Below are 26,971 nucleotides of genomic sequence, written 5' to 3'. Positions count from 1 at the left end.
TTTTGTGTGTATAAAATATAAACTTTTTTCACACCAGAAAGTATGACCTGCAGCATAATATAAAACATGACAAGGACAAACCATTATGACATCCTGAAAAATTCAATGTTAACAGACAAAGAAAACAGCTGTTTACAAGTGCAGAGTGACAGTCATGTCTGAGTGCCTAGGCAAGGAGCTTGTTTTTCAGAGTCATGAACTTGGGGCTTGGTTTTGGGCACAGTGTGTCAAGTCCCATGAAAAGTCTTTGAAACACCTCAAATGTTTTTGAAACCTTGGATGGATACTCGAGATTAAGTGCATATGTCAACCCAAGCAGCATGCTTTGGCCAGATTTCCAAGATTGGTAAGGACTGGTATTCCCTCAATGATGATTCCTACTGCATCTGGCTCACGGCAGACATAGATGCTCATATCCTTCTTTTTCAGGTCCTCATGAACAGTGGTCTCTACAGCCCCCTTTGAGATAAAAATGAAGTATTTAAGACAAACAATCTCATTTGTTGATGGAAAACAAATATGTGTTCAAAAAAATCCTCTTCATTGTAAAATCCAGGGTTTTGACACAAAATGCAGGTAAATGAAAGACTTACTTGTGGTGAATTAAGGGATTTAGCTTCTGGGTGGTATCTTGAGAGGCGAGAGTGGAAGGTACTCCAGGATTTAAAAGAACATGGGCAATCTATATGAATACAAGGCAAGGCATGGCCGTGTCCAAAGGTCCCCTGATGCAGTATACAATGCTTTAAAATGTCACTCTTTCCTTGTACCACAGTGCTGCACAATTTACAGGGCCATCCCATCTGGGGAGAGAAAAAAAAAGTTAGTTAGCCTTTTGAATACAAGTGTGATGAAAGCCCTTTAAAAAATACACTTAAAATACAAGTGAAGATTATCCTGCTGAACAAAACAAGAATGATTAACTTTAGTTCCTCGCAGAACTTATCTTAGAAAATAATCTGAAACCTCGTGTAAAAACCCCACTGAATTTTTTGTAATGATATCATCATACAGCACCTACAGGCATAACTAATTACAATATTGGGAGGAGGGATGTTAATACAAATAAATTAGTCAAAAAAAATATTTTCACTTAAACAAATGGTTTTAAAATGCATTAACAAAATATAAATATATCAAGAGGCAGGAGTTAGACATCTGCACCCAATAATTACAGAGCAATAGAAATATGAAATTTGGGTTATGAGTTAGGCCTATGCATAGAGTACATTGTGAGCGTACACATTTGTGAAAGATGAACTGCCGTATATTTGCCTTAACTATGCTTTACCATAATTAAACAGCTTTGGACTAATTGATAATCACTCAGCTAATGTTAAGTTAGCTGTGGCTTCGTGTGTGTCTGTAACTTACGTCCACTCCTAAACTATGTCGAAGCAACGACAATGTTTTTGAAGTTAGAAACACCTCTGAAACATTAAACTATCACACAAAGACAACATAACTTATACATTGCACACACATGTAGATTTATACAGTATGTGGCTCAAGTTAACGAGCTGTTTGAGATAGAGCCTATTTTTTACAGTCTATGGATAGAGCACATTCAAATTTGGCGGGTCGCAAAAGTTTGTAAGAAACAGAGCTAACGTAACGTTATGCTTTTGCAGATTGCACAACACAAACACGTTAATTAGGGTAAAATCAAACTTTTAAAAATACAAAGAGTTACTTACATGGGGTACGTGAAGTATAAATTATCCGGCTCCGTGGAAAACCCTGGTCGAATAAACTCCTGGAACAGACGAGAGTGAACAATTTGCCCGGGCTTGTTCTTCCGTTGCTGCGGGTGGGCGGGTCGTGTCTTTTTACGTCTGGTATAAACTTTTAAAATGAGTTTTGTAAAATCAATTTATGGTGAAGTCCAATGAAATTTATTTTATTATAGAAAATATTAAGTTACGAAAATATTCACACTTTTTACTTATTGATAACTCAAAAAAACAAAGAAAGAAAAATAAATTAATTTATTGGAATAAATATAGTTTTTAAAATGAAGTCATATGGACGATAGCACTGAACGACTTTTTACAGTGTACCGGAATAATTGACTAAAACTCCAACAATTAATTTTGTCTGAAATTTACAGTTATATCTAAGTTTGAAGTTTTTCACTAAAATAATTTAGTATTTGACTAACCAATTATTTATTTAAAATACACTGAGCTAATATATTTGTGAAATTTCCAACACAATATTTGAGAATGTATAATTAAACTAATCTGTTTCAAGAACCACAAATATTACTTAGATAAAATCAATATTATTAATATTTAACACGCATAAGAAATTAAGTTTACTCAATTAAAACAATGCACCCCTCCCCCACCCTCTGACGTGACGACAACTCAACGGTTGAGTGAGCGCGCGCTGTTTGAACTCTCTCACTCTCTCCAGTCCAGCACAGTTCTCCGAGTCCTCTCCTCTTCTCAGCGGCGCAGATTGGTGCATTTCCTCTGTGAAATTCAGGTGTGTGTATGTTTTATTTTATCTGTATAATCATTAATGTACTTTAAATCATTTTATTTAATGCGAAAGAACATACAGAGACGCAAACGAGTTAAACGAGTGTCGACTCGCGCCTGTCTTTTCGCATGATTGTAACGCCTTGCATAAAAAACACACGACTATATTCCTAAAGATAATGAATATAACTAATTTGGATGATAAAATGTCCTCAGAACTGTGCACTGTGTGTTTATTGGCAGGTTATGGAGTCAGTCGCGTCGCAGCATCTTTCGGCTGTGAGTGACGCAGGACGGCGGTGTAAAGTTAGAGGTTCCCCCGCAGAGGCGTCCATCTCCGGGATGGGAACCAGTGGTGATCCGGTGGATACTGGATAACAGACCGGTTGATTACACTTGAATTACTTGAATGTTTAGGCCTAAATGTTTAATTTTTACTTCGAAAATGTTTCTTTCATTAGTTTAAATGTAGGCAATATTGTATACATGTTAAAAATAGTATAACATATGCTGTATTGCTGTAGGTTACTCATCGACAATAAAGGCCAATGTCATGTAGTTATACCGGTGGTTGTATGGAATATTTTTACAAAGGTTTAGAGGAAATAAAAAAGTTAATATTACTGGCATATAAACACAGTTAATATTACTCATAAATATTTGTTTTTAAAATTGAATAATACTTTAAGCATTTATTAGTCTAAGTAAGATAATATTAGTCTTGGTTAGATCATGTTGGCTAAAAAAATCAACTAATATTAACAAATGAGACCTAATTAAAAGTGTTACCGAACCTTGTTATTTAGCTCTTAAAGGGATAGTTCACTTTGAAATTAAATTTTGGTATGTTTTAGCTTACCTCAAGGGCATCCAAGATGTAGGTGTCTTTTTTTCCGCAGTAGTTTCAATTTTGATATTTTTAGGTCAAACCGTTCTTGTCTGTCAGTCATATAATGCAGGTCGATGGTCACTTGTCTCAAACAGCATGCACACAGTCCAAATTAAAACAATTCCCCGTCGTCCAAATTAAACAATTCCCCATCGTAAGTACACATTGATGGCCTAAGACACGAAACGAGCGGTTTGTGTGAGAAAACGAACAGTTTTTATATCGTTTTTACCTCTTGAACTCATCCACGTCCAAGTGATCTGAGAGCGCGGGCGGGTATAGATATATACACTAGATGTCGCCTTAGCTACTGCGAAACCGTTGCCAAGGCGACATCTATTGTATATATCTATACGCGCCCGCGCTCTCAGATCACTTGGACGTGGATGAGTTCAAGAGGTAAAAACGATATAAAAACTGTTCGTTTTCTCACACAAACCGCTCGTTTCGTGTCTTAGGCCATCAATGTGTACTTACGATGGGGAATTGTTTAATTTGGACGACGGGGAATTGTTTTAATTTGGACTCTGTGCATGCTGTTTGAGACAAGTGACCATCGACCTGCATTATATGACTGACAGACAAGAACGGTTTGACCTAAAAATATCAAAATTGAAACTACTGCGGAAAAAAAGACACCTACATCTTGGATGCCCTTGAGGTAAGCTAAAACATACCAAAATTTAATTTCAAAGTGAACTATCCCTTTAAAGAGATACTCCACTTTAAAATGAAAATTTTGTCATCATACTCACCCTCATGTTTCAATCCTGTATGAATTTCTTTCTTCTGCTGAACAGAAAGGAAGATATTTAGAAGAATGTCAGTAACCAGACAGTTTCTGGTCTCATTGACTTCCATATTAGGAAAAAAATATACTATGGAAGTCAATGAGACCAGAAACTGTCTGGTTACTGACATTCTTCTAAATATCTTCCTTTCTGTTCAGCAGAAGAAAGAAATTCATACAGGATTGAAACAACATGAGGGTGAGTATATGATGACAACATTTTCCTTTTAAAATGGAGTATACCTTTAAAAAATTGCCATCTGCATATAAGTGAATCAGATGTTGGTCATCAAAACATGAAATCTGTATGAAACGCATAAATAAATGACACAAAATGTGTGTAAATTCTATATGACTTTATTTTGACTAGCATATGATTCAATATAAGAACTTTAAATAATTTATATATGAATGTTATATGAGTTTTATATGTTTCTACTAATACCATACACTTTTGCACACTTTTGTCATGTAAAACTCATAAGTCTTTTAACAGTATTCATATATAATGCAAAAAAAACCTACAAGTTTTATGTGTGCTATTTAGTATGAAATGGGCCATAATCGGTCTGATTTTGTATAGGACATGTATTGGCCTTATATGAAACACAGAAGGTAATTCTGTCGGATTTAAGTAAGGAAGATATATTGTTGCAGTATATGAACCATGCAGGTTTTTTTCATATGGGTAGCCCTGTTTGAATATAAAACCCAATTGAATATAAAAAAGTCCAGAATTTCTCCCGTTCGTCATCGGCAGCTGTTACAGTTGCCAGGCGACAAGAACAATCCTCCGTAGGCTAGACCGGTTCGAGTGCGTCAGATGCGCCCTTTCATATGGGAAGTAGCTGTAGTTAGCAACAATTTGTTAATATTGTGACAATAGACCTACATTTTGTTGCTTTAATTTTCAGAACTGCATATTAAGTATTCACGTACAAATGTGAAGTAACCTACTGAAGTAATTTTTTTCCCTCACATATGATTTTACATTAAACTACACAAAAGTATAGTTTAAATGTAACAACCTTGAAAATATTCAGAAGTAAAATTCAGTAGTAGCATAATATAAATGCAAAACTATCATAAAAACCCTGACAAGGAGGTTTTTTTTTTCTCTGCAGAATACATACCTCTAGTTTTACTCTTGATACTTTAAGTACATTAGAGTATGCAAGATAATTTTGCTTAACTAAGGTTTTAGTAGTTTTTCCCAATGCAGTATTAGTAGTTATTAAAAGTACTTTTTTCAGAAATATATTCCCAAAAAAAAAAAAACTCAGTGACATGGCAGCTGTCGATTGAGTCAGCCCTGCAAACCTGTTGGTAGACAACTTAGTGGATAGTGTAAATATGCACTCAAACACTCTGGAAACCATCCCAGATGATGTCCCACCAGCAGGAGGCCTTACCAGGGTCTCTATTGTGGCAGCCCATCCCAGTCCAGCAGCACCACTAGGGTCTCCCTGCTCAGCTCAATAAAAGTCTACATCATTTTTTTCTTATTTTATGTACTGTAAATTTAAATGTTTATGTTGATTTTGATATGTTTAATGTATGTTGTTAATAGTTGGAAAAAGTACTTTAATGTAGCCCGTAGAACAAATGATTTTAATTTACCAATTTTATAAAAATAAATAAAAAAAGGTATAGAAGAATGTAGAAATTATGACTGTTATTACAAAAATAAATGTCCAGAACAATTCCTTCTCTTTTATTTACACATTTAAAGTTGCATAAAAATAATGTACAGATTTTTTCTTTCCTTTTAAAAAATAAAAGTGAAAAAAAGTTCAACAAGAATATGTAGGAAAAATATATATATTTTTCAATCATTCTCTCAAGAAGAGAAAACAGCCTGTCCATCCTCTCCCTACTCTCCTGTGCTCTCCTCGCCTCTGCCTCCCTCTCTAGTTGCCCTTTGTCTCGCCGCCTTCGTGCTGGTGCTGCTGCTGCCCCTGGCTCCTCCTCACCGTGGGCACTCACTGCTGAACTTGGCCCTGGTGTGTCCTCAGGGATTGAGGCAATGACGACAGGGGGGTTGGAGCAATGCCTCTGTCCCAACACCTCATCCATGAGGACAAACCAGGGCCAAGTTTCAGCAGTGGGTTTCCCACTCACACCCTCACCTGTTCCAGGACACTTGCAATCCTAAGGGCAGAGCAAATGAACCATGGCTTGTTAACAACAACAGCACAATACATTTCAGCAAAGATGTGTGTATTAATTTTCTTTGTATTTATTTATTTTTCTTCTCCTGAATTGCTCTAAAAAAGCAGAAAAGGGTACTTAAGTCAGTGTTTAACGTTACTAACCCGCTGACTCCGACCGCGTCTACTCCGTGCGTTCCTCAGCATCGGTCGCAATCAGCCATGGTCTCGTTCACTCCGGCTCCAACACGCCACCACGAAGCCTGGGTGGTTCCGCAGCGGAAGACGCGAGTCAGGTTTAGACCAAGACTTTCTCCGACCCTCCCGGTTTTCGAGTTATCCACACAAAACCGCTTCTCCCCTCTACGCGAAACAGAACACGATGCTGTACACGCTCAGCACGTACACGCTACGTTAGGTAAAAGTAAGGTGCACAGTCACTGCTTTCCTGGTGCTCGTGTTTCTGAAATCGCTGCTCGCGTTCCCGAGATCCTGAACGGTGACGAGCGCGTCGGAACTGTGGTCCTGCACGTGGGAGTGAACGACATCAGGCTGCGCCAGACGGAGATTCTGAAGAAAGACTTCAGGAATCTAATCGATACGGTACGCAGCACATCGCCTGAAACAACGATCATTGTGTCAGGACCGCTTCCCACGTACCGACTAAGGCATGAAAAGTTCAGCAGATTATTTGCGCTAAATGAATGGTTAATGTCATGGTGCAATGAGCAGAAACTGCTCTTTGTAAATAATTGGAATCTGTTTTGGGAGCGTCCTAGGCTTTTCCGTGCTGATGGCTTACACCCAAGCAGATTCGGAGCGGATCTTCTGTCAGATAACATCTCCAAAATGTTAAATACCCTTTGACTAGTAACCAAAAGTCCAAATCATAGTCTCTGCTGCACCAATTTAACTGATATAAATACTAGTGTAGAACATTGCATAGAAACCGTGTCTATTCCGCGTTTAGTGAGATCAAATAATAAATCTACTGCAGGATCTAGGAAAAATCTAATTGTTATTAAAACAGAAAATTTTGCTATTAGTAAACAAAAACTATTTCTAAAGCTAGGTCTTCTAAACATTAGATCACTCACACCTAAGGCAGTTATTGTAAATGAAATAGTCACAGATAATAGCTTCGATGTACTTTGCCTTACTGAAACCTGGCTTAAACCAAATGATTATTTCGGTATTAATGAGTCTACTCCTCCTGGATACTGTTATAAGCATGAGCCCCGTCTGATTGGTCGTGGCGGAGGTGTTGCAACCATTTATAGAGATATTCTAAATGTTACTCAGAAAACGGGTTATAAGTTTATTTCATTTTAAGTACTTGTACTAAATGTTACGCTCTTAGATGTTAGAAAAACATCCCTATTATCTCTAGCCTTGGCTACCACATATAGACCGCCAGGGCCTTACGCTGATTTCCTAAAAGAGTTTGCAGATTTTCTCTCAGACCTATTAGTCAATGTCGATAAAGCATTAATTGTTGGAGATTTTAACATACACGTAGATAATCCAAATGATGCGTTAGGAGCTGCGTTTACAGATTTATTCAATTCATTTGGGGTCAAGCAAAACGTCACCGGACCAACACATCGTCTTAATCATACACTCGATTTAATTATATCACATGGAACCGATCCAACCGATATAGATATCATTCCACAAAATGATGAAGTCACTGATCACTACATGGTAACTTGCATATTACGTACTGCTGTAATATGTCAGGCGGCGCCGCGTTATCAACCAGGCAGAACAATCCTCCCATCCACCATAGATAATTTCTCAAATTGCTTATCTGATCTGTCTCGGCTGCTGCCTGAACCCAAACAAACAGATGAACTAGAAGAACTAACTAGCACTATGAGCACCATTCTCTCTAGAACATTGGATGTGGTAGCACCTACTAAATTAAAAAAGGTCAGAGAGAAAAATAAAGCACCATGGTATAACAATACTACGCATGTTTTAAAGAGAGAAACCCGTATTTTAGAGCGTAAATGGAAACAAACTAATTTAGAGGTCTTTAGAATCGCGTGGAAAGACAGTATGTCACGTTATAAAAAGGCCCTAAAAGCGGCCAGGGCTGAGCACCTCCGCAAACTAATAGAAAACAACCAAAACAATCCAAGGTTTTTATTTAACACCGTGGCTAGACTAACAAATAAACAGACGTCACCCGAACAAAATATCCCGTTACAGTTCAGTAGTAATGAATTCATGAACTTCTTCACTGAGAAAATAGAAAGCATCAGAACCACAATTGTAAACGTTCAATCTTCAATCGCGCCTTATAATTCAGCTTCAATTATCACCCCGCAAGAACAATTACAGTGCTTTACAACTATAGAACAAAAAGAGTTAAATAAACTTATCACTTCATCTAAAACAACAACATGTTTATTAGATCCTATACCAACTAAACTACTGAAAGAAGTGTTACCTGTAGTGGAAGAGCCTCTCCTCAATATTATTAACTCGTCTTTATCTTTAGGTCATGTTCCAAGAACATTTAAACTGGCAGTTATAAAACCTCTCATTAAGAAACCACAATTAGATCATAACAATCTAGCAAATTATAGACCCATTTCAAATCTTCCATTTATGTCTAAAATATTAGAAAAAGTGGTGTCCGCTCAACTGGGCTCTTTCTTGCAACAAAATGATATCTATGAAAAGTTTCAGTCAGGATTCAGACCTCATCATAGCACTGAAACTGCGCTCGTTAAAATCACAAATGATTTACTTTTAGCTTCTGACCAAGGCTGTATCTCAATACTAGTTTTACTTGATCTTAGTGCTGCGTTCGATACTATAGATCATACATTACTCTTAGATCGACTACAAAATTATACTGGTGTTCAAGAACAAGCACATAGCTGGTTCAAATCATACCTATCTGACCGCTACCATTTTGTCTATTTAAATGGAGAAAAATCGATCATAACTCCAGTAAACTATGGAGTGCCGCAGGGATCTGTATTAGGCCCTCTGTTATTTTCAATATATATGATGCCACTTGGAAATATTATAAGGAAACATGGAATTAGTTTCCATTGTTATGCTGATGACACTCAAATATATATTTCATCACGGCCGGATGAAAACGCTAAATTTTCCAAATTGACAGAGTGTGTTAAAGAGATTGGATGACGCGTAATTTTCTTTTATTAAATCCAGACAAGACAGAGGTAATACTTATCGGTTCAAAAAACCGCCCACAAAACCTCGCACAATACAACTTTAACATCATAGGATGTCCTGTTACTTTATCCTCTACAGCAGGGAACGGCAACTGGCGGCCCGCGGGCCAAAACTGGCCCGCCAGCAATATTTTCTGGCCCGCCGGATTATTTTGGTAGTCCTAAATGCTGCACAAAACTCTTCCACTACTTGAGAAAAGCCGTAGTCGATTTCACCGCCGCATACTGTGTGAAACGCCCGTAGGGAATCATGTGGTGCGGGATTACATTTTCTATAACGGTGAGTTCACACCGGACGCGAATAGCGCGTCAAATTCGCGCCTGCCGCGTCTAGTTATACGCTTGACCACTTTGTGTCCATTCGCGCGTCAAAAGACGTTAGCGGTCAGAACTCTGGTGTACTTTGGACGGAGCGGGCGGTCTGACTGACAATAGCCCACTCGCACTCCCGACATCTTTTGACAGCGTATCCGCACTTAATTCTGACCGCCTGTACACCTATCTCTGAGGAGCTGTTTGGTAGCCTACTGAAACCATTGTCAGTCAACAACATTCTTTTTTTGCAAGGATGTTTGAAATAGTTCGCCAGAAAATAGCCTACTTCATTTCGTCAGTAGGGCAATATGATTTTCGTTTATGTTGCTTAGAAATTTGAGTGATAGGCTTTGTCCTATTTAATTTGTTATTTATATTTCATTTTTTTTTCTGTGGCATTTTTTTTCTCTGCTGACAGTACAATGTTAAAATAGCCTACTATTTATATTGACACGAACACAATTTTTGTATAGCATTTATAATTATTATAGGCTATTTAATCTCCTTCTTTCCGTTAGAGACATTTGAATGCGAGATTATGGAAACGAGATCTAAATTTTGTGGACCCGTCAGGTCGGGAAATAAAGCGGGTGAACACCGAGTATATTTTAAGCGGTTGCTGAATAGAACCTTGTGGGAGCGGGACAGAAAAAAAAACAGTCCCGCACAGACCTCCTTAAACCTTAGGTGTGTATGTGTGTGTCCCCGAATAAATAATAATAAAAAAAAGGAATAAAGTTCAAAAGTCGGACTGTACGGAATGAGGCATGATTGCTATTCACACCTTTATTAAAATGGCTGTAATCTGTTACCACAATAGTACTTGATCTGTTTAAAATGATTTCCTTGATATATGCATAAGGTGTTAAATTAAAAATTAAAAATCAAAATTAAAATTTGTCTAATCCAGTAGGCTAATTCATTTTTTCTATTTTTGATCTGAGCACAAGCAGAAAACCCGTCCTTATTCGTTTTTTTCATTTCAGTTCAGGAAATAAATAATGGAAAAACAAGTCGTTTTTCATCTTTTTATTTTTGGTTTAAAAAAAAAAAAAAAAAAAAAAGATTGAATGAATGATCCACGGATGGTGACGGACACATCATATTCCACAATTATAGGCCTATACAAGAGTATTTAATTTGTATCCATAGGCCTACTCCGTGTAGCTGGCCCGCCATCTACTGGCTAAAAAAAATATTGGCCCGCGGCCAAAGTTACTTGCCGACCCCTGCTCTACAGTAAAAGACCTGGGTGTTATACTCGATTGCAACCTGTCTTTTGAAAATCATATTTCATTTGTTACAAAAACAGCCTTTTTCCACCTTAGAAACATTGCTAAGCTACGTAATATGCTATCAGTTTCTGATGCAGAAAAGTTAGTTCATGCATTCATGACCTCGAGACTGGATTACTGTAATGCTTTATTAGCTGGTTGTCCTGCATCCTCAATAAACAAGCTACAGTTAGTCCAAAATGCCGCCGCTAGAGTTCTTACGAGATCAAGAAAATATGATCATATAACACCGATTTTATCATCACTGCATTGGTTACCTATAAAGCTCCGTATTAATTATAAGATATTGCTACTGACTTATAAAGCCCTAAACGGCTTAGCTCCAGTCTATTTAACGGATCTTCTATCACCCTATAATCCATCGCGCTCTTTAAGATCACTAAATTCAAGGCTTTTGGTCATACCTAGGATATCCAGAACCACCAAAGGAGGGAGAGCATTTTCACATTTGGCTCCAAAACTCTGGAATAGTCTTCCTGATACTGTTCGTTGCTCAGACTCGCTCTCCCAGTTTAAAACTAGATTAAAGTCGCATCTCTTCAGCCAGGCATTCATATAATCCTACAGTTCAAACTACAATCCGGCCTCTAGCTCATAAATGCCAGAGGAGAACTGGCCCCCGACTGAGCCTGGGTTCTCCCAAGGTTTTTTTTTCTCCATTAGGTCACCTGATGGAGTTTTAGGACACCATTAGGTCACTTGATGGAGTTTTTCGGTTCCTTGCCACTGTTGCCTTTGGCTTGCTCAGTTGGGGATATTTAATTTAATTTTATCAATCAATAAATTCCTCTTGAAACAAACTTTGTTGTATTATTTTAATTTAATACTGTGAAGCTGCTTTGATACAATCTGTATTGTGAAAAGCGCTATACAAATAAACTTGACTTGACTTGACTTGACTTAACACAGGGGTGCAATCTTAAGTGCATTGTTAACCTTTTCATCTTCACTGCTATTTACCTTTTTCCGGCTACAACTGAGTTCCCACGGGACTTCAGCGCGAGACTACAGCTAGCCGTCTAAAACAGTATTTAGGTGAATTTAAACAATGGCTAAGTTGCTAAACGCATCTTGTTGTCATGTAAGTGTCACCGGGTGAAAACCTGGCAAATCCAAAAAAATTCCTCATTGGTCCTAAATCTGGCTCTGTTGGGTGTTGGCCATAACAAGCGCCAGCTGAAGCAAATCAGCTGTGCTTCATTGAAGCACGTGCTCAGGAAAAGGAGCATAAAAAGGGAGTGTTTGAGCAGTGTGGGAGACGGGCAGGCAGCAGTGTGTGTTCTGACAGTGCTGGGGAAATAAGAAGGCTGAAGGTTTAATGCCGGATCGGGGTTCTACTGTGAGATTCCCCGAGGCATGCTCATTTAGTGAGTTTTTCCGAGGAAAACATGAACAGCAACGCAATGAAGTAAGTGAGAAGATTATACAGAAGAAAAGGGAGTGACTGGCAGAAGTGAAAGAGGAAACCACTGCAGGATATTGAGTGACTCACCGGGGAAAAGTTAAGTGCACCTTTCTGTTGATTACCTGTTGAGAAAACCCCATTTGAAGATTGACCATTCACCAGTGTGCAACTAACCTTTGTTGCGGGCAGTGTGTGTGATCTTGTTGACAGAATGAAGCGGAGTAACTGGAACAGCTGGGAGGATCGCTGATGTGTTCATGCTGATCTTCTGAAACCATTATTTCTTGAGTCATCCACCCTACAGAGAGAGGAGAAACGAGTCGATTAATCACTGTGGAGATGAAGTGAGTTTGCAGTGTCTGAAAGAGTGAAGTGCACACGTGTGAAGATTTACAAGAGTGATTTATGCACAAGTGTGGTGTGATCAAACGACTGCGTTCTTCTGAAACTTTGATGGATGAATATTGACTTATGACTGTGAAGATTCCTTCAAATTGATCTGTCTAAAGCTGTGTCCAGGTTCCCACTTGAGTGTACGGTGTGGAGGGAAAGAGCTCAACGTACCCCGAGTACCACACTTCACGAGCACTCTCTCTCACGTCCACGAAAGCCCAGTCTCACGAACTCTCCCAACGACGCCGCTCTGTTATGCACGGAACGAGAGCAAAGGCGGGTAAATTACCACAGTCCTGTCTCACTTGTTATTGCCTGATCTACCGTCACTGTCTGTCCCTCAGAAGAGGTGAGGAAGCTGCTGTCATTCGATCGGCTGTTCTATGAACACGTCCACAAGCCGAGTCTGAGCACCGTCACTGTCTGTCCCTCAGAAGAGGTGAGGAAGCTGCTGTCATTCGATCAGCTGTTCTATGAACACGTCCACAAGCCGAGTCTGAGCACCGTCACTGTCTGTCCCTCAGAAGAGGTGGGGAAGCTGCTGTTCATTCGATCGGCTGTCCTAAGAACATCTCCACGAGCCGAATACTTACCTGTTCTGTCCGTGGGGAAATCTGAAGGCGAGCAGAAGCCTCTGTCCATCCTCAAGCACCTTTCTGACGAGTCGAAAAGACGAGAAGAAGCCATTGTCCCACCCACGAGTCAGTAGAGAAGAGGAATATCCCTCCCCCCAGCTCCTCTTCCCAAACCGGGGTCCAGCCACGAACATTCTCAGCACTGTTTTTATTCTTTTAAATTAATAAAAACCTACCTTTAGAAGTCATTCTGTTGTCCGCCTCTTGGTGTCCTCTGGTGTCTGCTCCTCCGGAGTGTGGTAATTGTCCCTCGGCCCTAACATCGGTTACATAAGGGCCCTGTTCATGTTGGACAGACATTTTAATTGCATTTTGTGTCTGTTAAGAGGGACAAAGACACTCTTTATGTATATGCCCCCATAACTGCCGTTTTAGCTGAGTGGGAGCTCTGGGCATTAGCTGTAGCAATGCTACATGTGTTGCAAGCACCAATCCGGTTCGTTTTTTTTAATTTTTTTTTATAGACAGTACTCACAAAGGTATAACGATCAAGATTAACTTAAAAATTGCCTGGAGTTCTCCTTTAAGAAATCATATTTCTGGAAACTCAAATTTGGTTAAAGGAACACGCCGACTTTTTGGGACTTTAGCTTATTCACCGTATCCCCCAGAGTTAGATAAGTCCATACATACCATTTTCATCTCCGTGCGTGCTGTAACTCTGTCTGACACACCCACCGCTAGCCTAGCTTAGCACAAAGACTGGAGGTAAACAGCTTCCGCTAGCATACTGCTTAGAGCCCTGCATGGGGCAAAAAATCCAGCCCTAACCGAGACCTGGCCCGTGGTGTTCAAGCCCTAATCCGGCCCCAGCCCGAAAACGTCTGCAATTTTTCAGCCCGACCCAAAACCAACATCAATATCACTTTAAGCTCTCTCTGACGTGCACTCTCTGATGCGTGCTGTCTCTGATGCGCACTGTCTCTGCTAGACGCACACGCTACTAGGTAAAATTTTATTATAGGCCTCAAACATAACTACCACCACTGACAATTATGCCCACAAATATTAATACAGACTGTCCATTACAGAGAAGCATAAGCATGCAGTAAAGAATATTATATAGCCAAATGTGATCCAGCAGTAAATAAAGATTTACGGCCTACCTTTTTTTGATGTCAAGTAACTTTACTGAAGAACAACGTTTCAAAGAACTCTTCATCAACTGGCTAACGTTAAATAATAAAAAATATATAATAAAAAATAAAAAAATCCGTTGAACTGAGTAGGCTCATTCACTGTTTATTCGCGAGTGTTGTGAAGAAAAAGAATAGCATCCACTGTTGAAGGCTTCAGGCTCATTGTTTGTTGTGGTAATAAAATCAAAACTCTTTCAAAATACAGCTTTTCCTGAAGTATTGGGAACTTTTAGTAACTCCCCACTTCTCCCTGATGCTCTCCATCAACTGTCATCTAATGCATTGCACTCACGTAATCGCATATTGCGTTGCATATTTATAATATTATCAATATAACAATATTTCATACAGTAGCCTGTGCTCTGCACGTATATTATGGGCACGATGAAAGGAGAAAAGCTAAATGAGCCCGAGTCCGACCAAAGCCCGATCTGTAAAAAAAACAATAAGTGACAAAAACAGACATCTAACCGTATACATACTGGGAACTATATTCTCAGAAGGCGAAGCACTGCTACTTGGGCAGAGTGATTTGCTCGCAGCACTTGAGAAGTTGGAGTAAATCACTCCGCAGAAGTAGCAGTGCTTCGCCTTCTGAGAATATAGTTCCCAGTATGTATACGGTTAGAAGATGGTTGTGTCTCATGTGACCTTGTTATTCGTACACGCTGTGACTATACAAATCACAACATGTAAATAGGAAAATGTTGGCGTTATTTTGTCACTTATTGGGAGCAGTATGCTAGCTGGAGCTGTTTACCTCCAGTCTTTGTGCTAAGCTAGGCGCCGGTCAGACAGAGTTACAGCACGCACGGAGATGAAAATGGTATGTATGGACTTATCTAACTCTGGGGTATACGGTGAATAAGCTAAAGTCCCAAAAAGTCGGCGTGTTCCTTTAAAACCTTTGTAGACATAGCTTTCATGACAGCACTACAAAAACACATAAAAGTGAAACCCCATTGCCTTATCTAATGCTTTTCTTATTGTTGTGGGCTTTATAGGGTGAGTGATATAGAAAAAACAACAACTTGCATCACAATAGGTGTAATTGTGATTGTCAAAACATTTGGTAACTAAACAGAATTTTACACAATTTTCACGATTTCAATTCAATTATTGGGATTTGATTCAATATTGACTCTTTGGATAAATATTAGGTAGGCTACAGTAGATAAGCCTAAATGTAAATTTTTCTCAAGAAAAAATATATCTCACATAATGCTGTAAACATACAGAGAGCCCTGTCAGCTGGTATTATTAAAGGTTAAAAATTAACAAATTAAATTAAATATAATTTGGTTTTCATTATAATAACAATTATGACAAGTAAAAATATAATACAAATGTAATATAGTGCACATATTTAGCAAAATACTCCTCTCTATAGCAATTTTTTCTAGTCAACTAACGTGTTGGTCATTAAATGGCTTTCCTGAGGTAAATGTAACGTTCTGTGACATAATTGTTCACCTGCAGTTTTATTTACCTCTTTACGTGGTTGAAAAACACTAATTGAGTGATATTATGTATGAGGCATATATACCTTTCGGTAAGTTGTACTGTATCTTTAAATAAAAAGTAACAGATGATCGGTTTACTTGAACTGAGGCGCTACAGCGATCGGTCACGTCACATTTACAAGCACCAAAATGGTATTTATTGTCTGAATTTCGTAATAAAATGGACAGAACATGAGTGCTGAGAATTGTTTTCATATCAAAAGTAACCTGCTCTGTCTAGTCTGTCGGTCTCCGTGTCCTCTTTGCTTCGCAATTTTTCTCTGCGTGAGAAAATGGATGTGTGGCGCGAGAGCATGTGTAAATGTAAATGAGTAAAAGTGTAAATTGCGTGAGTCTCACGCTGAATGCGTAGAGTTGACAGCCCTGCTTTTAGAAGGGGGATAAATCGTCGTCAGCGTTCCTCCTTCCGCCATGCTTCTTCTCCATGTGAGGATTGTTTACATTAGACTAGAGTGCGCATGCATGCACACAGTGCTAATAACAAGTGGGGATTGTTTACATCAGTGTGCGCACGTGATTCGCGCAGCATATACGCAGTGTTTGTTTAAGCGGTTGATGGAAAATAAGCTAATGCGCGTTCTATAAATATAAATTCTGATCTATTATTTTTCACGGTATTTTGAAGTGCCCGCGATAACAATATCGTGCATATTCATTAACGCGATTTATCGCATTACCGAATACCGGCACATGTCTAATCAGCAGCATGTATGTAAAAGTTTGTAGTTTTGAGATAATGACATTTATGCGTGGTTTGTGAAAATACAAAAAAAAATTCTCACTGAAATAAGGCCATGAAACCCATACTGATTATTTCTTCACAAGACTTTTGAAAATTGTATCACGTAGCCAAGAATATTTGCTCCAAAACTATGTGAAAATCACCCTGACTGCTCATTCAGATAAGACAATATATTGATTTAAAATTTCTAAGACGTGTTTTGTGTGAAAAAGCCTTATGCGAAGAGGCGTGATCATCTCATTAATATGTAAGCTTTTAACACCTGAGAAAGACAAAGACACTCCCCTAACTGCCCTATTAGGAGCGATCAGGCCCTGTCATTCAGAGCAACCTTGCACAAAGAATGAGGAGATTTAAAAAGAATGGCTTTTAGATTGTTTGGATTTATTTACAACACAACATAATCCAAAGATACACAACAAATGACAAAAGAGCACATTGAAAACAATGATCCAAAGACAGAGACCTTTGTGCCATTCCTAAAAACATTGTATATACCTTTCATTTCCAAGGTGTTTGATTTTCACTTTACCATTCATATACAGAGACTCATGTGAATGTTGAAGTCAGCAGGACTCAGTGGAGCATCTGGTCCCTGAAAGAAAAGAAAAAAGGGAACATACTGGTATCAAGAGAAACTAGGCCTGCACGATTTTGGGAATAAATTTTAGATTTTTCTGGTTAAAATTGCTTTTTAAAATTCACAGAATACACACACACACACACACAAATGTTTCCAACAATATATAATATAATGAACACCAGGTTTGTTGTGCCTTGTAGGCATAGGCTATGTGCAGTGCATACAATAATAATAACAATAGCCTATAGCAGCCTATACATCTTCCAAAAGATTTCAGTAACAACTATGCTAGATAAAAATATATTGATTATCATATGTTACTTCAAATGTTTCCATTCGTTATGATGATATGAAATGAGATAATAGTAAAAACATAAAGCCTAATGTTTGGTGCATTTTGCTCCAAAATATGATACATTCAAACGCAGAGCGCTCCAAAATATGAAACATTATGGTTACCATATTATACATATCTGCGTTTGAGCAGATATCCACAAACAGTATTTAACAGTAAACACGGGTCTAAATATTATAATATTCACCATATATCTAGCAACAGTTCAACTGCAATGTGAAGTTTATGCAACAATACCATAAACTAATAAGTAAGAATTTCTTACCTTACATCTTTCTTGTCTTCAAATCGCGTTCTTCTTCTTCTGAGGTAAATCCAATGTAAGCTCACGGCACGTCTTTCAAACTCGACGAAAACCAGAGACTTGTGAAGTGTTCTGGTGTTTTGTTTTTGAGGTAACGAGCGCGTTCGCGTTCCATGTGGAGATTTGCATGTGAATCACTTTTGCGCGAGTGGGCGTGGTCAAATTAAAAATAATTAGCAAGCGTTTGAGATACTGGACATCCTGTTGGTTTTATACAAATTACTTAAACAGAGAATATTTGTTTTCAGTTTGAATCCGATCATTTAAAAGTACACACTTAAATGTTTATAAAGGTATATGGCTCATAAATGTGTGAGAAGTATTCGCTGAGTTTTGTTTCAGTTTATAGACGTGCTCAAGAAAAAAAAGTTCACCGCGGCGGAGAGGCAGAACGCACACCCTGTTTATTTTCTTTATTTTACAAAAGCACAATGTTTTGATTTGATTGTAAGTGGACACATACAAAACTATAAATATCACAGATTCTTTTTTTATATTTCCTTTTTCTGTATGACCATAAATGACGGAGTAATTTAAGTTTATTGTGTTACAATGTGAAGAAAATCCAGCAAAACGCGGGGGCGTGTTTGCCGACCTCAGAGGGTTAAAAATAAATAAAAAATGCAATGACTTATGGGGTAGGATAGGGTAGGATAGGCCGCTTAGGATCCTTTTATGCATCCTTCCTTTCACGGGGAAACAGGGTGCATTTGGTGTCGCTTTTGAATCAGGGTAGCCTTCATCGCGCCGCTGTGACGCAATCGGCCTTCAAATACGGCCTTCGGAGGATGCAGCCTTCACATTGGGACACAGCTAATTTCTGCAGCCTGTGATTTGGGTAATCAGTGTTGCCTACAATCACAAGCTGATCTCCCACATTTGTCGCTCGTTCCCTTTACCCTATATATTCCCAGCTGTGCCCCTTGTTGATCACTATTCAACTGTTACTTACCTGCATGTGATTGTGCTCAGGAATAAAAGAAGAGGAGTTTGTAGCAAAACTATTCTCACTTGCTGGACTCAGGCTCGTCATTCAGTTGGTCGTCCTGTGTTCATTTCCTCCGGGTGGTCTCCTCTACTTGTGTCCGCTGATGTGTGTGCAGAGCACACGGGAGCCACCACACAGAGTGAACTATTTTCACTGTTTCAAATTTTTCTTACAGTTTTCTAATAAACTTTACTCACGTTTTATCACTGCAATTGAGTCCTCCATTTATCTGAGTTCCTGAAACCGTTGGGTCTCTGAGCAACTCACAGTAGTGGTGTTTCGTTCATGAATGAATGAATGAATGAATGAATGTTTTGAACAAATCGGGTTGAGTGAATGATTCATTCACAATGACTTGCTTCTAAAGACTTACGTTACTTGTCACCACCTATTGAGGTAATAATGTAACTTGCAGAAAGAGTTATATTCTGAATTTTGAACCGCATTATTTTTGTCATATATAAATTTGGTAAAAAAATACTGTGCATGTATTCGTACAATAAGGGCCTTTGGGTTCGGCATGAATGCAGCGTTGTTTGAACCACTGCAAGTGGCAAACTTCTCTGTGTGTGGAACATAACTTGGAGCAAAACTCTGTGTTTCCCCTAGCCCCAGTCCCAGGACAAAACAAAAACATTTACGATACTTTGGCATTGAGAACGGACACCGAGTGAGCTGCTGCGGGAAAAGTACATGATCCAAGTTGTCCACATGAAAAGTGCTTCATACTCACTCATAAGCTTACAGTTTAAAGCAGCTTGATCTCCTGTCAGATTTGTGTGTTGTGAGTGTGGTTACCCATATCTGTAAATGTTAGAAAACACTCTGCTCACTCAAGCAAGTCTCTAGCCCGGTCCCAAATGGCACACTTCATACTGAGCACACTTATTCATCGGCCAGTGACAATCAATAAAATGTATATTAAATTAAGTTTTATGTAGCATGCATGTCAATGCAGGCTCATTCTCTTCCTTTAAGGGCAATGGACTGAATATAGTAGGCACACCGCTAGAAATCAATCGTACTCCCAGTGTGACCGGATAGCAACCCTGCTATCCAGTTCAATGTAGTCATGGGTAGAAGAACCACGTCAATGTTCACTCTTGTCTCCTCAGCACTCTCTCGCAGTCGGTCATCAACCCATCTCACACGCTGCCACTCCAACAGCGCTCTGAGAATCACCGATTCATCTGCCTTTAATCGTCTACAGTGCCTGCACACTCTCATAGCCATAAGCTGTCTCACCGAATGCAAAACACTTACTGTCAGATGCCGACGCAGGCGCAAACGTGACTCCTCTCTTACTCGCCCTTTCGCCATGCTGATTCCTGTTACGACTGCACGGTGCTGCCACCTCGTGTCCCAGTCACAGCTGCCCTTTTAAAGGGGAATGTATTCACCACTCTACCCCAACGTCCATCACTCATTAGCTATTTAAATTGGAGAAAAAAGAGGCATTTTCTTAGAGGCGTTTTGTTTTCTTGTCTGTGTTCTAGCTCCGTGCTTAAATGTGGGAGTGAGAGTTAATGGACGTCCGCTGCGATTCAGAAGTCCAGCAGAGACAGAGTTGAACTTTGACTGTTTCCTGAGCTTGGAATTTGGACTTTCCTAGTTTTTTAAAAGTTTTTTAAAATCATTTTTCCCATCAATTTTATTGTAATAAAGATTTGTTTTGCAACAGCTTTTGCTGGGTGTTGTTTTCCAGTGTTCCTTCCCCTGATAAAGATCCAGATTTAATAGTGAATTCCTGGGGTCTCACTTGGGAATACTGCTTGAGTATGTTTTTTCAGTACTCTTTCCACCACTGCTGCTTGCAAACTAAAAGAAAACACAGCAACATGCATATATAAAATACATATAATTTTCCCCTTACAACACTTACAGTCTTGTGGACTTACAATGGCCACTGTGTGCACGTGATCATGAAGTCTATGAGACAGTAGCCTGTCCCATTTATCATTTTAGGTTTCTGAAGGGTGCTTGCGAGCTGTCTTTTGTGGTTGATATGCACACTTTTGCCAAGCCCGCACTGAAGCGAGCTCTGCAGCAGACTTTTTCCCGACAGTCAAAGCAACATTATGTCACGAAAGTGCGGACTTGTAGGAAGAATGCGAGTGTTTATAGGGTACCGTTTGGGTCAGGGCCTCAATGAAGGCGAGCATGCATGACAGACTAATTCTGACTAAAATATATATTTTGCATCCAAAAGTGAAAGCACTTCAAATATGTTTCCTTATTTACACAACAGCACCAAAAACTACAGTAAGAAGAGTGGGTTGCAGCCGGTTTGCAGCAGTATTGAGAGACTTTATTTTATTTTATTCAAAGACATACAGTCATAGTTTGTTCAGTAATCACTGTTTAATAAAAAAAAGGGGAAAAAATAACACATTTAATGTTTAGTTTTTCCCCTGTCTGTACCAAAAACATACCAATATCTAGTAAAAATAGTAAGAATAGTATTCTAGTATACTGCACAGTTTCAAATTCAGCAACAGGCTGCATCCGAAATCGCATACCCTGCGTCCCACTATGCATTAAATGCATCCTAAATAGTATATGAGATTAAAATAAGTGTGTCCCAAACAGGGTCATAAATTAACTGTTCCATTAAGGGGCCATGTTTGAATTGGTTTCCAGGGGCTTTTAATACCTTTGTAAAGACAATTTTTATAATTACTTTATCTGTATATGTACTGTATATGTATCTGTGTGTTTTAAAAAAAAATGTTTTATGTCAAATACTTAAATTTAACCAGTTCAATCAGTCACAATGATATAGACTTTTTTTCAACATCAATAAAAACCTTTACTGCAAAGGTGGAACAGAAGCTGCATCTGACATTGCATTTATGCTTATTTACACAGACTGTTTAATGCTGCTTATGTAAATGTAAAACTGCATAATGTAAACAGGAACTCATTAGAGGCTGAAGCTGCAATCTCATGACAAAATGGCTATTCAAACTGGGAGTTATATAAAAAAAAGCAACGACCACGGTCCATGCCTTCAGTCTAATGTGAGTTATGTTCTTTCGCAAAAACTCCCATTTTAATCACTGAAGCTGTTTACACTGCAAATTGAATCTCAAACTTAGATCGTTTCAGCACTTTGTTGGTTATGATGATGAGAGAATGCACAAATACAATTTCAGAATTCAGTCGGACTGACTCACACTGACAACAACTTCGGCATTCTCCGCTGTGACGAATCAAAATGCCTATGATTGGACATTGCATTCATATGCTCAACAGTAACGTGTATGATTGGTTATAATTCTCAACGCTGCAAACCACCAGTAAAAAGAAATATGATGTAATGTAAACACATGTACTATATGTAATGCCGCAATCGATACTTTTCATTCATTTCACATTTCACTTTAATCGTGACAGCCGTAATAGATCTAGCTTAATTGTTCAGGGGCATTTTTTGACCCCTTACCTTGAATTTGGAGGCCATTTTTGTATTGTTTATTGATTGATTATTTTTTTGCCCCAAACCCCTGTTATTTTTTTTACCCTGGTCTCAAAGCATAGTATGTTGAAAATAGAATAAAATCCATGGATGGTCTGCTACTTGTGGAAGATTTCGAAAGTGTTGATCTGTGCACACTCAAACGGCTATACGTATGTTGCCCACAACCCATTGTGCTTTGGAGGAGGATTAAAGTGTCCATTGGGTATGCACTTGTGAATTTTGCAGGAAGTATGTCATCCTTTAGGCCATAATTTTTTACTAATGTTTATGAATACCGTGAGATCGTGCATACTACCTTTTTCACATATTGTATTTCGTCTGCTACCTGTATATAGTATGGAAATACATTATGCACATTCGAATGTAGCCACTGTCTGGTGCAACTCGCAAACAAACAAGCTTATGTGGCTTTAGATTAGTGTAATTGTCACAGAATCAGGCACACTATCAGCCACACCCACAGCACCGGATTCCTACTCACAATCACCTGACTACTGATCAGCACCACCTGCACGCAATCATCACAGTAACCATATAAGCCTGCACACCCTAGTTCACTCTATTTGGGGCCAGTTACATAAACATAGCCATAGCCACATGTTAAGACAGTGTCTTAAGAATTAGTATGACCAACTAGTAGTGATGGGAAACCGAGGCTTTCTGAAGCATTTGAGGCTTTCATCAAATTGTGCCGAAAAATGGTTAATTACTCAAAGCTTTGAACACGCATTGCATTAATGACATCTGGTGGTATTGAACAAATCACAGCAGAGCAGAAAAGGCATGTGACCAAACTAGGGATGGGCTAATGAAGCCTCATGAAGCACTGAGACTTTCCATGAATGTTTCGGGAAAAGAGTCGAAGCATCAAGAGTGTCGAAAACAGCGCCATCTTGTGGCAGGTCAAATTTATAGCACCCATGTTTATGAGCAACTGAGTGCGCAGCGCCGTTGTTTTATCCATCAAGCACAAATAAAAGCCTGACAATTCTAAATGTTCAGTTTTCTGATAATATAATTCACATTTTAAAGTGTGGCAATAAAATAAATGTAACAATTATATTAAAGCTGTAGTCTACGATGTTGAAAATGGGTCGAGAAAGCCTGAGACGGTTGGGAAGTTTTAAAAAACTCATCCCGCCCCTCCACACACACACCCCCCCTCTCCTCTGTGCTACCTGATCCCTCCCACCGGGAAACGACCTGAACAACGTCACTCAGTCAAGCTGTGAGCACCGGTAGTAAACATTGGAACAGAGATTTACCATGTGCGATGTCGGATTCGCAGGTAAAGCAACATTTAATGATAGGCGATGCTAAACGGCTAACATTCCAATGCCGACCGGCAGCATGAGCATGTTGTCAGACTGATAAAAAGATATTTATGTAACACCTCACACCATAAAAGTATAAATAAATGCTTACCTGCTCAACAAAAAGTCAGCCGTGTCAGCGTCGGTTTTCAGTCCCAAATCCCCCTGAAGCTTCCTCCAACGGTCAATGGTGGACCCTATATTGATTCTACTTTGAGTCCGGCGTTCTTCAAATTTTTTTTTATCTCTGCTCTTTCCTCTACAGACTTTCTCTTTCTTCCAACCTTGACTGTAGGGACAAGCAGGGGCCGCTTGCTGGTGTCGGTTTGTTTTTTCTCCATTGCTGAGCTGATGCTACTTTGCTAGCTACCATAGACTGTCAGCTGCTTGCCCACGAAATTTCATGTCGCAGGAGGGGGGCAGGAGGGGGCAGGAGGGGGCGGGGTGGGGTGCGGTGGGGTGGAGACGCGAGCGCCAGGTGGAGTTTCAAGTGGAGCGGGGGATTGGATGAGAGCAGTTGACCAATGTAAGCTGTCCGGCTGGACAGCTTACATTGTACATTTACAATGTATTTTTTGTCTGGAAAAAATCCTCCGATGACGCAAAAATCGTCATTTTGCGTCATCGGAGGATTTTCTGGCCAGAGGCTAAAGACTACAGCCAGTAGATGGCGTTGTTCCGCATGTTTTCAGCCCGCCCATAGAGGGTGGGATCTCACACACAGAATGTACACACAGTCAGCCGTCTTTCTTTGGAAGCTAAGCTAGCAGGCTCTTGTTCTGTGGAGAAAGCTGAATAGTAGGAGAAAGCTGAGTAAGTAGGGGTAACCATCCTCCTTTTCCCAGACATGTCCGGCGGGCGAGGATCGTTCAAAAAGTCCGGGATTCGGCGTTTGCTTTCTGCGGTCGCCATTCATTGTTTACATGCACACCTCATGTTTCAATCTAACTGAATTCATTCTGATCGGTGAATCTGAATGTAGTGTTTACATGAACGCTAAACAAGTGATGGTTGATGTGCGTTTAAAACATTGCTAGTTCTCCCGCGGCCGTCAGCCTCGTCCTGCTCGCCACAGTAAACATAATGAATGGCGACTGTAGAACGCAAAAGCCGAATCCCGGACATTTTGGGTGATCCCGAAATCCCAGGCAGACTCGTCACGGAGACTCACTGGTAGCCTCATAGGGTAGCCTAACCTTGTTTTCAACTGCGCTGTCTTACCGGTAGGCGTGGCCTCCTAGGGCAGCGAAGCAAGTGCATTCTGGGAGTTGTTGTCTTTCATCCACATAAGCCAAAAATACATTTTCTGGCTTTTCTCAGTCTAGAAAGCTCCAAATTAAAAAATGTCTTCACATTTCTTCTACATAAATGACCTATTTTAAATACACATTCATCTTCCCAGAGGTGAAGTATCCCTTTAAGCTAAACTGCGAACCGATACATTTTATGAGACGCTGTGTGAGTTGCCTTATTACAGTTTTTTTCGATTGCTAAACGACAGTGAGCACAACTGGAGCTACATGTGCAAAACTCTAACTACAGTCTGCACTACCAACAGTCAGCTGAGCTAAACAGTTCACATCACCTGCAAAACTCATCCCAAGCAACACAACTCTTAACACATGGGTCAAAACAGGCTCAGTGCAGCCAACACTATGCACAACCCTCACTGAGATAACACACACTAGCCGCGTTTCCATTACCCTTCAAATTGCGCAAATTGAAATTGCGAATTGAAAATACGCTTAATGGAAACACGTCAATTTCGCAAAAACTCCCATTTATCGCAAAAAAGTTTTTACGCTCTCATGAGGTGGTTTTTCAGGCAATTCGAAAAATGAATATTTCGCAAAACTGCAATGGAAACAGTTTTTGCGCATTTACAGTCACCTGACTTAGAAGACGCAGTGTGTTTGAAGTCCATGTATAGCTACGCAAATAATAATAATTTTATATTATTTTATTATAACATTTAATAGGCTATATTTAGAAGAGGCTTTTATGCAAAAAAGGAACAAAGCTGAGCGTGGAGCGCGCACTGCATGACACGGAGGCGCGGCCGCAAACACTTGCATTTTCCTATCAACAGTGGAAACAACTTATAGCCTACTCTATCATTTCTGGTCAGACAGAAAATAATAATACATTATTCTCAACCACTTTTATTTGTGTAAACTCACAATAACAAGAAAATGCTGTGCTTTTGTAAAATAAAAGAAACAATCAGACGCACATGATCTCCGTAAACTGGGGCGCGAGAACTGAAACAAAATATAGCCTGTGTAGGCTAAAGCTTGAAATGTCCACTTTAAAACGAACAAATTCGAATCGAAAGCTAATACCTTCTGATTATGTAGGCTAATCCGTATGAAAGTTGCATTTCTCTCTAAAAGCGCATCTGATAACAGCGGAGATGGAGATGTGATTTTAGCCGACACTTAGAAAACAATAGTTTATTAATTATATTAATGGCTCTTCTCATTCAGCACTGCGGGAAATACATCAATTCCAGTTTCTAATTTGGCCTTAGAAAACCAGTAAAATCGACATGTTTTCCATATTAATTTGTGAATATTTTAAATGTTTAATAAAGGGGCAAAAAGTAATAAATAAAGCACAGCAGTTGTGTGTAGCCAGTTCAAATTAAAATTTTGGTGTTCAACTTGTTTTAAGAAGACAACAACCGTTCATTTTTTGTTTTTCAATTAGGGGTTAAAAAAGGAAAAACAAATAGACACAAAAGTTGCCTACATGGATCATTTGGACAGAACACGAGACAGAATTATTTATTAAATTCATAAAAGAAACAATAATTAGCCTATAGGAATACTGGATTCTAAATCTCAAAGAAATGCCACAATCGGAGCAGAAATGAGGGCGAAACACCCAGAAACTCCTTATATGTGTCGTTCGGGGGTCTTTCCCTGCCATTAATGCTTGGATAACACGCCACGTCTCCTTCCATTAATA

The 26,971-nt window shown here is 39.2% G+C and overlaps 3 long non-coding RNA genes across 3 annotated transcripts in view; 2 read left to right on the top strand and 1 right to left on the bottom strand.

The window, feature by feature from the left end:
• Nucleotides 1–68: 68 nt before the first annotated feature.
• On the bottom strand, nt 69–1,868 carry LOC309507189. The gene is made up of 3 exons (XR_014209080.1): nt 1,698–1,868; nt 594–803; nt 69–459 (listed from the first exon to the last, which is right to left on the bottom strand). It is a non-coding gene; the product is annotated as an uncharacterized lncRNA (long non-coding RNA).
• A 198-nt stretch (nt 1,869–2,066) lies between these two features.
• LOC309508651 lies at nt 2,067–3,050 on the top strand. The gene is made up of 2 exons (XR_014209642.1): nt 2,067–2,490; nt 2,730–3,050. It is a non-coding gene; the product is annotated as an uncharacterized lncRNA (long non-coding RNA).
• A 9,661-nt stretch (nt 3,051–12,711) lies between these two features.
• LOC309508536 overlaps nt 12,712–26,971 on the top strand; it is a 166,443-nt gene continuing 152,183 nt past the window's right edge. Inside the window, exons 1-2 of the long non-coding RNA XR_014209516.1 lie at nt 12,712–12,963; nt 13,055–13,889. This is a non-coding gene — a long non-coding RNA (uncharacterized lncRNA). The remainder of the gene's footprint in view (nt 12,964–13,054; nt 13,890–26,971) is intronic.

The sequence above is a fragment of the Leuciscus leuciscus genome (assembly GCF_965113295.1).
Source record: "Leuciscus leuciscus genome assembly, chromosome: 10".
Taxonomy (NCBI): Eukaryota; Metazoa; Chordata; class Actinopteri; order Cypriniformes; family Leuciscidae; genus Leuciscus; species Leuciscus leuciscus.
Note: the sequence above shows the minus strand (reverse complement) of the source record. Positions and strands in the feature narration are given on the sequence as shown.